This window comes from Ceratotherium simum, chromosome 9 (genome assembly GCF_057802395.1).
Source record: "Ceratotherium simum simum isolate JZ-2026a chromosome 9, ASM5780239v1, whole genome shotgun sequence".
NCBI classification, from domain to species: Eukaryota; Metazoa; Chordata; class Mammalia; order Perissodactyla; family Rhinocerotidae; genus Ceratotherium; species Ceratotherium simum.
In genome coordinates this window covers 113,131-124,473 of record NC_141908.1, presented here as the reverse complement: position 1 = coordinate 124,473, position 11,343 = coordinate 113,131, and positions in this window count along the sequence as shown.

Sequence of the window (11,343 nt, the reverse complement as noted above, 5' to 3'; positions counted from 1 at the left end):
GGAAAATCTTGAGTGTGATGAGAATTCAGGAAGGCTTCCACTCCATGAGATACAAAAATAGTTAAAGGGGATCCTACAATGATTTTCTTGGTGGTCTTAACCAAAAGGCAGTGGCAATCATGGCTCGAAGGCAAAGGGGGTATCTCCATGCAACAGGGTCCAGTTGCTGGCTATAATACCCGATGAATCCATGGCGGTCTCCATGGTTTTAGGTGACTACCCCTTTTCATATACAAAAAGGAAAAAAAGGAATCTGATAAGTGAAATGTCCAAAGGCAGGTGGGTTCATCAAACTCTCCTTTAAGGCCTTAAATGCTACGTTGTCTATTTCTTCCCATAAAATTGGGTCTGGGTTGTTGTTCTTTAGTAAAACATGCAGAAGTTTGGCCATAAGAGAGAAATTTGGAATCTAATGTTGGCAATAACCAATTACCTTGAGAAAACCTTGCAGTTGATGCTTATTTTGGGGTTTGGGGGAACTTAGGACACCATAAAGCCTATCTTGGTCCAGGTGTAGCCCTTGTTCTGCTATCAGATGCCCTAAATATCCAACCTGGGTTTGGGCAAACTACAGTTTCTCTTTGGAGACCTTATGTCCCTTTAAGGTTAAAAGGTTTAGCAAGTGGATGCTGTCTTGCTGGGAGGAGGCTTGGGAGGGAGAGCAAAGAAGCAAATTGTCCAAATATTGCAACAAAGCAGAACCCCTAGGGAACTTTATATCATACAGATCAGCCTTCAGGATTTGTAAAAAATAGGAGAGGCTCTCAGTAAAACCCTGAGGCATTACTGTCCAGGTCAATTGATTTCTTTCCCAAGTGAATGCAAAAAGATATTGACTAGCTTCATCCACTGGAATGCTAAAGAATTTACTACATAAATCAATTACAGTAAAGAATTTGCATCCAGTGGGAATGGATGTTAGTGGCATATGAGGGGTGGGAACAACAGGGTATTGAGGGATAACAATGTTGTTTATTACTCAGAGGTCCTGGACAAACCTCTGCCTTTGGCCCTTGGGTTTTCTCACAGGTAGAATGAGAGTATTACAAGGACTAGTACAAGGGATAATGAGGCCCTTGTGCCTTGTAATCTTCTATTATGGGCTTTATATCTTGAAGGGCTTCTTTACTTATAAGGTATTGATTAATTCTGGGAAGAAATTTTGAGGTATCTATTTGAATCTTGATGGGAGATGCCATGTGAATTTTACCAATATCAGATGGAGATTTTGCCCATAAGGAGGGTGGCAGCTGATTCCATATGGACAAATGATCAGTGTCTCCAGAATCAGCTCTAGTACCATCAGAGACAGAGTAAATAAAAAATTTCAAAAGGTCATTTAATTGACCTGGCTGGCTGTTTTGGTGGCTCCTTTCAAATTTTAGAATTATTTTCCCCTTTTGGGAGAAGGAAATTCTGGCATGGTACTTTTCTTTTTTTTTTAAATAATTTTATTTATTTATTTATTTTTTCCCCCAAAGCCCCAGTAGATAGTTGTATGTCATAGCTGCACACCCTTTTTTTTTTTTTTTTTTTGTGAGGAGATCAGCCCTGAGCTAACATCCGCCAATCCTCCTAATTGCTGAGGAAGACGGCCCTGGGCTAACATCTGTGCCCATCTTCCTCCACTTTATATGGGACGCCGGCACAGCATGGCTTGCCAAGCAGTGCGTCGGTGCGTGCCCGGGATCCGAACCAGCGAACCCCGGGCCGCCGCAGCGGAGCGCGTGCACTTAACCGCTTGCGCCACCGGGCCAGCCCCAAAAGTTGTTTTTTTTTTTTTAATTTTTTATTTATTTATTTATTTATTTTATTTTATATTTTTGTGAGGAAGATCTGCCCTGAGCTAACATCTGCCCACCCTCCTCTTTTTTTTATTTGCTGAGGAAGACTGGCCCTGGGCTGACATCCGTGCCCATCTTCCTCTACTTTATATGGGATGCCGCCACAGCATGGCTTAACAAGCGGTGCGTCAGTGCGCGCCCGGGATTTGAACTGGCGAACCCTGGGCCGCTGCAGTGGAGCGCACGCACCCAACCGCTTGCGCCACTGGGCCGGCCCCTGCACACCCTTCTAGTTGCTGTATATGGGACGCGGCCTCAGCATGGCTGGAGAAGTGGTGCGTCGGTGCGCGCCCGGGATCCGAACCCAGGCTGCCAGCAGCGGAGCGTGCGCACTTAACCGCTAAGCCACGGGGCCGGCCCTGGCATGGTACTTTTCACAGAAGTCTCAACCTAATAAATGAATAGGGGCAGAGAAGCTAAGCAGAAAAGGATGTGTATCTCTCAGAGGGCCTAAACAAAAGGGAATAGGTTCAGAGGCAGGAACCTGTTGAGGTTTATCAGAAATTCCCACTATTTGAACTATTTTTGTACTTCAGGGTAGAGGCTGCTTCACGATAGTGGGGTTGAGTACCAAGAATGTGGCTCTGGTGTCAATTAGGATCGAAAGAGAATCATCTCCAATCTGAAGAAATGTGTCTCTGAGCTGATTAAGAGGGAGGATTGAGAAGAGCCCTTGTAGTTCCTCAGAGCCCCGTCACTGAGAATTTGGAGGGCTTTGGAGAGACTGGTTAGAGGGCTGAATGCGCTTGAAGTGATTAAATTTGTAACAATCTCTTTTCCAATGTCCTGGCTCTTTGCAATAAAAGCAGAAACTAGGAGGTTTTTGGTTTCATTTAGGGGCCTTCATTTGCTGGAGTTGAAGATTAAGAATTTTAGTGGGTCTTTCTTTTAGGTGACTAATCTAGAATGGGAGAGAGCTGGTTTGCCAGATTAACTAAATCTGGAGTGGACATAGTTTCCCATTTTATCCTGGTCCTTTTTGCTAGAAGGGAAAGGTCCTAGTTCAGCCCATTAATAAACACAGAATTAAAAGCTACGCAGGTGGAACCAACATCTGAAGGAAGACCAGAATTTTTTAGAAAAAAACAATCCGAAGTTGATTGTAATAGTCATGAAGAGGTCCATCAAGTTTTTGCGCACAAGCCTGAATTTTGTTCCGATCAACAGGCTTTGGGAAAGCCCTAGGAATTGCCCGATGAAGTCATCTAGCAATTGCCTGAGCCTGATCATACAACAGGTCGGTGGGTAGTTCTCCTGGTTGTAATTCTAGAGACCTTTCAGGATTTTTCCCATTAGCAGTTTTCATCCAATGCTGGGCCTGGCCTTCACCAATAAGCATATGAACTAGCTGATATAAGTCGGGGAAACCAGATTGATATAAGATTGAATGACTATGTTAAATTCCCCAGCAAATCTGTGAGGATCTTCAGTTACTTTGGAAAAATCTTTCACTATGGCTTGCAGTTCAGCTTTAGTCCCGGGAATATAGGAAATTAAGGGTTTAGCCTTTGGGTCCACAAAAGGCTTAATTGTAAAGGGACAGGTTCTGATAGGTTCAGAGGAAGAGGGAGTGAGGAGAGGTTCAGGGAAGAGGGGAAGTTTGGTAGTCGAGTTAGTGTGGGGCAGCTGAGAGTTATGAAGGAGGTGTAGGCAGTGTAGAAAGGAAAGACCATGGTGCTGGAGGCGGAGCCTGAGACAAAGAGGCTGGTGAAGAGCAATAAGATGGCTCCAGAAGAGAAAGGAACATCAGGCTTCGGAAGGCAGTTTATCTTTCTTTAATCATTTGCCTCAATTAATCTTACATTTGTATTTTGCAAAGAGACAATATCTGAGTCCTGGTAACTTTTGGAGGCCTCAAAATACCAGACAAAATAGGCGTTTCATTCAGCTTTGGAAATTACAGAGCTATGGTTGTCCAATTTGGTTTTAAGAAAGGTAAGTCTAGGAAGTTTGAAAGTTCCCCATAAGGGCCATTGGTATTCTAAATTACTTTTGGATAAGTTGGTCCATTTAATTAGAAACATGCATGAGGAATGATTGCAGTTTTTAAACATAAAATTGGCTGGGGTCCTTGTATGGGGGCACCCTCAAAATATTTAGATAACTGAGACCCATTTCTCAGAGGCTTTTCCCTAGAGCAAGAGAATAATTCTCAAACAATGTAAACAGCTGAAAAAGCTTAAACAGCTTACAACTCAAATAGTTTGAACAGCTTAAACAGCATGCAGGCGTAATACGAACCAGTTCCAGTAAAACAGTCTGATTTCAGTAAGGTGGGCCAATGACTGAATCTACCTAGGTCCGAAGAACAGTCCAGCTCCAAAGTAATCAGACTGAAGGTTGACCAGTGCAGTTCCAGTGAAAGAGCCTGATCCCAAGGGAGTCAGGGAGAAGGCTGGATCAGTACAGTTTCAGTTGGAACAGCCTGCTGCCAAGAGTCAGGCCAAAGTGCCAGCTCAGTTCCAAGTAGGAACAATCCTGTTACAAAGAAATTTAAGCAAAGGCTTAGCACAGTTCCTTTAGAAGCAGCCTGATCTCAAAAGAATCAGGCTGAAGTGCCAACTGAGTACTCGCAGACAAACAAGGCCTTAACCAGGAAAGACAAAGTCTTAAAGTAGATGTCAAATAAAGCCTGGAGAGCCTCAAACCCAAAGAGGCTGGAAGCTCAAATCCAGGAGAAAAGACTTACCCTCAAATCCCAAGGTTGGCAAGAAAAGCAGGGAGCTCACTGGGCTCTTTTGTGGGTACCACACCTATTTGCTCACCAGTCTTGGAGTCATTGGGGGTCTTCTCTGGATCACTGTATGGGCCACTAAAAGGTTGACCTCAAACAAATAGACAGCCCGTTACTTCTCTAGCAAAAATGGGTTTCTTTGGGGTCAGCAAAAAATTCAAGGTCTGCAATCATGATGAGCCATGTACAAGTCCCCCAGCAGCAAAGAGGGGAGAAACTCTTTATAGAGAGAAAGAAGAAGTTGAGAAGGCTATTTGTAAACTAAGAGTTCAAGCTGTAGAGGCTTTTCATTGGCTGAGTTGTGACAGTCTCTCATTGACTGAAATTCTTGCTGGTCAAGAAGAAGAAGTCTTTCTCTTTTCTTTTGGGCTCTGCTATCAAGGTAGGGCATGAGAGCTCCCCCTTTTTGCTTCCTGACTACAATTTAATGAGGTTTTTGTGTATTAATTTCCACGTGGCTCTGAAGCAATTTCAGGAATTGAGGACAAAAGGCCCAATATCATACCAAAGGATGCTCCTGTTGCTCTTAGTGCTATAACCACGGGCCCACCAGTACCAGTCTGAACTGACCCCATCTCTCATCAACAGAGTGATTACGAGTTGTTTTCCAGAAAATTTGCAAAGTCACATGGCCAGAGCATGTGCAGAAGAGGAACTCTTGACCTGAAATGACACCAGAACCAAAGATTCTACTCCCTCCAGAGAACCAAAGGACTGGGATGGACCACCTCCTGACTCCTCCTGATGATCTGCAGGAAGCTTCCTTTGGATAATGCCAACTCCTCATGGTTCACTGATGGTTCCCATTTAAAAGGTGACAATGGCAAATACTGTGCTGTGTACTCTATTGCAACTTTTTTTGATATTATTGTGGCAGCACCTTACCTATGGCTACTTGAGCCCAACAGTCTGAATTTATATGCTCTTACATGGGCTTGTAAGGGCAAAACTGCCAATATTTATACTGATGATAGATATGCTTTCAGAGTAGCTCATGATTCTGGAATGTTGTGGAAGCAATGTAGTGTCCTTACTTCTATCGAAAGTAAAATTAAAAATGGCCCCATGTTTAGTAATTATTAGATACCATACTTTTACCTGACATATTAGCTATTATTAAGATACTGTGGCATTCTAAACTTCACTCTTTGGAAGCTAAAGGAAATTCCCTTGCTGCTATTTCCACCAAAAAAAATTCTTCCCTTAAAGAAACCAACAGCAGCCAAGCCTCCATAATGGTCCAAAGGGATATTTCCCTAAACAATAACTGAGAAAACTGACTAGAGACGCCTGACAGTTGGCCTCAGAAAAGGAAAACCAAGAGTAGAAATTCAACAATTATTCATTTGATAAAAAGAGAAAGCTCTGGTTTGAACCAAATAACAACCCAGTCCTACCAGAGACTCTAAAATTCCCATTTTTTTTTCTTGTGGTGAGGAAGATTGGCCCTGAGCCAACATCTGTGCCAATATGCCTCTGTTTTGTATGTGGGACGCTGCCACAGCATGGTTTGATGAGTGGTGTTGGTCCATACCCGGCATCTGAACCTGCAAACCCGGCTGTCAAACCAAAGTGTGTCGAACTTAATTGTTGTGCCATCGGGCCAGCCCTAAAATTCCCACTTCTAACCGCTGTACATGCTTTTAACCATTGGTCTACTGACAAAATGATAATATTCATGAAAATATTCATGGATCAATATTGGTGGGGAAATGTTAACAAGGCAGCAAGAAGTGCCTACCTCACTTGTCCCACTTGTCCCAAATACAATCCAGGGAAGCCTGTTCATACTGTTCCCAGACATTTTAAACCACCAAGTGGACCATTCAAAGTTCAGCAAGTGGATTTCATAAAACTGCCTGTCTCATGGATATAAATATGTTTTAGTCATGGTCTGTGTGTCTTCTCACTGGACTGAAGTCTTCCCTTGCAGACAGGCTACAGCCTCTTCTGCGGCTAAAGTCCTTTTGGAAAGGATCATCCCTACTGGGAACTCTGCTCGAGCTACATCGTGACCGAGGAACCCATTTTACTGGTCAGGTGCTTCCACGAGTCTGTGCTGTTTGGCTGGTTTTGCAACACTTTCTCTGTGCTTACCAGCCTCAATCCTCTGGTTTAGTCGAACGCACTAACAGCATTATTAAGACTCATTTGGCAAAATTTGTAGAGACCTTCCAAATACCTAGGCCAAAAGCATTGCCATTTGCCCTTCCAAATCTCAGATCCACCCCGCTTGGAACTCATAAACTCTCACCTTTGAGATAGTCACAGGATGCACAATGCACTTGGCTCCTGCCTCTTTTGACCCACAGCTGATAAAAGGAGATACACTCCAATACTGCAAATATCTAATTGCTTCTATTAAAAATAACCTTGTTTTGGCACAGCAATCTTTTCACAGTGTGCTCCAGGGAGACAAAGACCTTGAGCATCACACCTTGCAATCTGGAGATTTTGTCTATTGGAAAAGACACCTCCAGAAGGACTCTCTTCAACCTCGCTGGAAAGGCCTCTATCGGGTACTGTTAACAAACCCTTGTGCTGCCAAACTCCAGAGAACAGACTCTTGGATTCACGTGACACACCAAAAGAAAGTACCAAACTCCAACTGGACGTGCACACCGTCTGATGACTTGGAAGTAAAGATTTCCCATAACTGAAGCCATGATAACTGATGAGATAGCTTTCCCAAGATATCCAGACCTGGCCTGTTGTAAGTTTTTCTACCAAACTTTACTGATGACAGAATGGCTCAGATGATCTGCAAGGCCTATGATCTTGGTAACACATGGACTTTAGGGAAGAAAAATGCCTGAGAGTTCTCCCTCCTACCCCTCCTTGTTACTCAAATGTGGACTCAATAGATTTCCAATCTGTGCACTTTCCCTCTGACATGGGACATAACACCCAGGAAAGGTCATTCCTGGCATTGAGAGGCAAAAGGCTGATGAAACTGGAAAAACTTAACTCTTTATCAGTAATGCTTTCAGAGAAAGATCTTGATCAAAGGAGGAAAATGTAAAAAATTAATAAACAGAAACCTCATTTAAAATGTAGTGGGGAGACTGAAGGGAACCTTTCATGCCGTATGTGGATAGCAGCACCCAATAGGAAGAAGAAAGACCTCCTCTTTTTGACTGGCAAGAGTCTCAGCCAATGAGCAACTGTCACAACTCAGCCAATGAAAAGCCGCCACACATCAAACTCTTAATTCCTCCAATGGACTCTGTTTTCAGTAGCCCTCACAACTTCCTCTTCCCCTCTATAAGAGGTTCTCCTCTCTTCGCACTGGGGACTTGCACGTGGCTCACCATGGTTGCAGACTCTGAATTGCAATTCTCTGCTGATCCCAAGTAAACTTATTTTTGCTGGAGAAATAACTGCCCTTAAACAATGGCTGTCCATTTGTTTAAGGTCAACAAGATAATATGATAATGTGAAAATTCCTACTTCTGGTACTTAAAAAAGTGCTGGGGGCTGGAGAGTTCACAGCAGTCAGCCTCTTGACCTTGTCAGTCATCAATTCCCAGACAGACAGACAGACCTCTTGGGAAAGTCATCCTCAAAGGGAAGCCTGCAGGGCCATAGGTTTGCTTGAGATCTACGGAATCTCATTGAAACCCCTTCTCAAGTGCATTCTGTATTTATGTTGGAACACTCTTCTCAGCTTTTAAAGCTTCTGAAATTGATTAGAATGCTGGTGTGGCTTTACAAACACTTATATATCTCATATTTTCTTAAGGATTCATCTTCCCTGGACCAATTTGTATATTCTAAAAGAAATGTGCCTTAAAATACACAAATAAAATAATTCCCACTTATTGGATAATTTATTCATATATTGACCTTATGTTTTGGCTAAATTTAGCTATTATCAAACATTGACTGATGAACCATAGTTGCTTAGTGAGTTCTATGACCTTCACTGAGGCTGCAATTGGCATTATGTAGGCTTTCCAATAAGACCACTTTGCAGGTACACAATTTAGCAGTTCTGCTTACTGAATTGAAATCCATGAACATTTACCAAGCACTGCTCTGTGCAGGGTGTGCTCCAAACAGGTAGGCAGCAAAAAGGAGCAAGACACATCCCTGACCTACAGAACTCTCCTGCAGCCCCAAGATCATGCCAGCCCGGGAAGGAGCATGACAAGGGCTGACACCAGGTGCTCTGGGGAATAGAGGAGAGGAGTAGAAGTGCTGGTGAGAGAATGCTCCACACGACAAGGCAGGTGAGATGCGAGCTGGGTCTTGTGGGATGAGGGAGACTGTGACTGAAGAAGGGTAGGGAGCCCTCTGGGAGGCAGTGCATTTTGCACTGGGAGCACTGGCTTTGTGTGTGGTAGTGGGTGGAAGCCGGGAAGAGGTGGGAAACGGGGCCAAGCAGACCCCATCATAAAAGGCTCGTAGACTCTGAGCAGCCCCAGCCCTCAGGGACTCTGTGCACGTTAACATTTGAGAAGCTCGCTGATGATCCAAGGGCTAAATGGAAGTTCTTCACCCTCTTTCCTTCTGCTGCACAAGATCAGATATCCAGTGCCCAACATCCAGCAGTGCCTTTTCATACCTTGTTTCTGTTTCTGAAGGTAATGGGGTGTATATGCATAGGGGTATCTGAAAAGAGCATTGAATTAAGAGTTAGGAAACTGAAACAAAGTTTTCATCACTGTGTAAAACACCTCTGTACCACTGGGATTAAAAACAACAAACCTAGGGCCGGCTCCGTGGCTTAGCGGTTAAGTGCGCGCGCTCTGATGCTGGCGGCCCGGGTTCGGATCCCGGGAGCGCCCCGAGGCACCACATCTCCGTCCAACGCGAGGCCGAGTCCCACGTACAGCAACTAGAAGGATGTGAACCTATGACATACAACTATCTACTGGGGCTTTGGGGGGAAAAAACTGAATAAATAAAATCTTAAAAAAAAAAAAAAAAAACAAACCTAGACACAGAAAGGGCTTAGTTTTCTCTCAGAGATTTCACAATCTAAGACAACAAACAAACACCATATATAGAAGTCAGAAGATGTTGAAAACAGAAAGGAGGGAGGAGTAACTCCTCCCAGAGAGGAATCAGCAAAAGTTGTATGGAGGTGGTGTCATCTGATACCACCCTGTTTAGAAACTGACAACTCAGTGTGTTCCTGTTTCATGGATGCTGGCAGAAGATGCAAGGCTCCTGGGTCAGAGGCAAAGGAGCATGAGCATCATGTTCGCATTCCCCTGCCCCCACATCCCACTGGGGCATGTGGGAGATGGATGACTTTCACAGAATAGGCTGCATCACAGCTGAGGAACACTGAGCTCAGGTAACATTCCAGAAGGAGACATCACCTCCCTGAAAGTTTCCCGTTGCACACACAGCTCTGAGACTGGCCCAGGTAAAGAGTGGTCAGGCCTTCCATTCTTGGCATACCCAGCGTATGAATTGCCTATGGCTGCCATAACTAATGACCATAAACTGGGTGGTTTTAAACAACAGGTCTGGGGTCCAGAAGTCTTAAATCAAGGTGTCATCAGGGTTGGTTTCTTTTGGAGGCTCTGAGGGAGAATCTGTTCCATGCCTCTCTGCTAGCTACAGGTGGTTTGCTGGCAATCTCTGGTGTTCCTTGACTTGTAGATACATCAATCCAACCTCTGCCTCCAACTTCAATGGCCTTCCCCTTTCTGTGACTGTGTCTGAAATCTCCCTCTCCTTTCTCTTCTAAGGACATCAGTCATTGGATTTAGGGCCCATCTTAAATCCAGGATGATCTCAAGGTGCTTAACTTAATTACATCTGCAGAAACCTTTTTTCCAAATAAGGTCACCTTCAAAGGTTCCAAGAGTTAAGATTTAGACATATCTTTGGGGGGCCAATATTCAACTCACTACACCTAGCAAAGATGTGTAGGAAAGGAAAAGACCCATAGAGGATGGCTCTCCCAACACTGAGTGTCATCTTAACAAGAGGACAGCTGTTGTGTCAGCCTGAGGCAATGATTAACATGAGCAAAGAACAAGTATGGAAAGGTTAAGGGAACATTTGAGACAAGGTGTCATATTTTACTAGAAATTAGGAAGCCTAGGAATAAATAGCGTGAGATAAATTAACTTGCACATCTAAGTGCCAGACACCGTTCTAGGTGCTGGGAATGTAACTGTTAACAAAACAAACACTCCTGCCCTCATGAAGCTTACATTCTAGGCAGGAGAGACAGATAGTAAAAAAACATTAAGAGGTAAAATTCTAATATATTAGAAATAGAATCTGGGAGAAAAGCTTCCGAGGCAAGGAGAATAGCCAGTGCAAATGCCTGAGGCAGGAGTGGGCTTGTTGTGATTAGATGAGGAAGGTGTGAAGTCAGAAACTAGGAAGCCTCTGAGATTTGACACTCCTGACAAGCTAACAGGTTAGCCTGGCCCAGTTTCATATAAATATATACACACAACATCAGACTTCTGAATCAGAAATGGTTTATCAGTCAGAGTAAAAACAGCAGCCAGAATAGTATTTTGAGTTGGTTTCCCAAGGCCCTACCTGCCACAAGGGGATGTGAATGTCACTTGTGCAGGCAGTGGGTTTGCATTACAGGAGACGAACCTCAAAATTAGGAGGCTTGGAGATTTTATCAGAGCTGCTGATGACCTGCTCATCCTCTCCTCCAGAGAGAAATTACTTGTTGAAATCAAGTATCTCTGGGAGACAGAGAAAAGGGTCTCTAAGCATATTACCCTGGAATGTAGGCTACTCTCCAGGCAGAGAGGACTTTACCATCCTGGACATTCT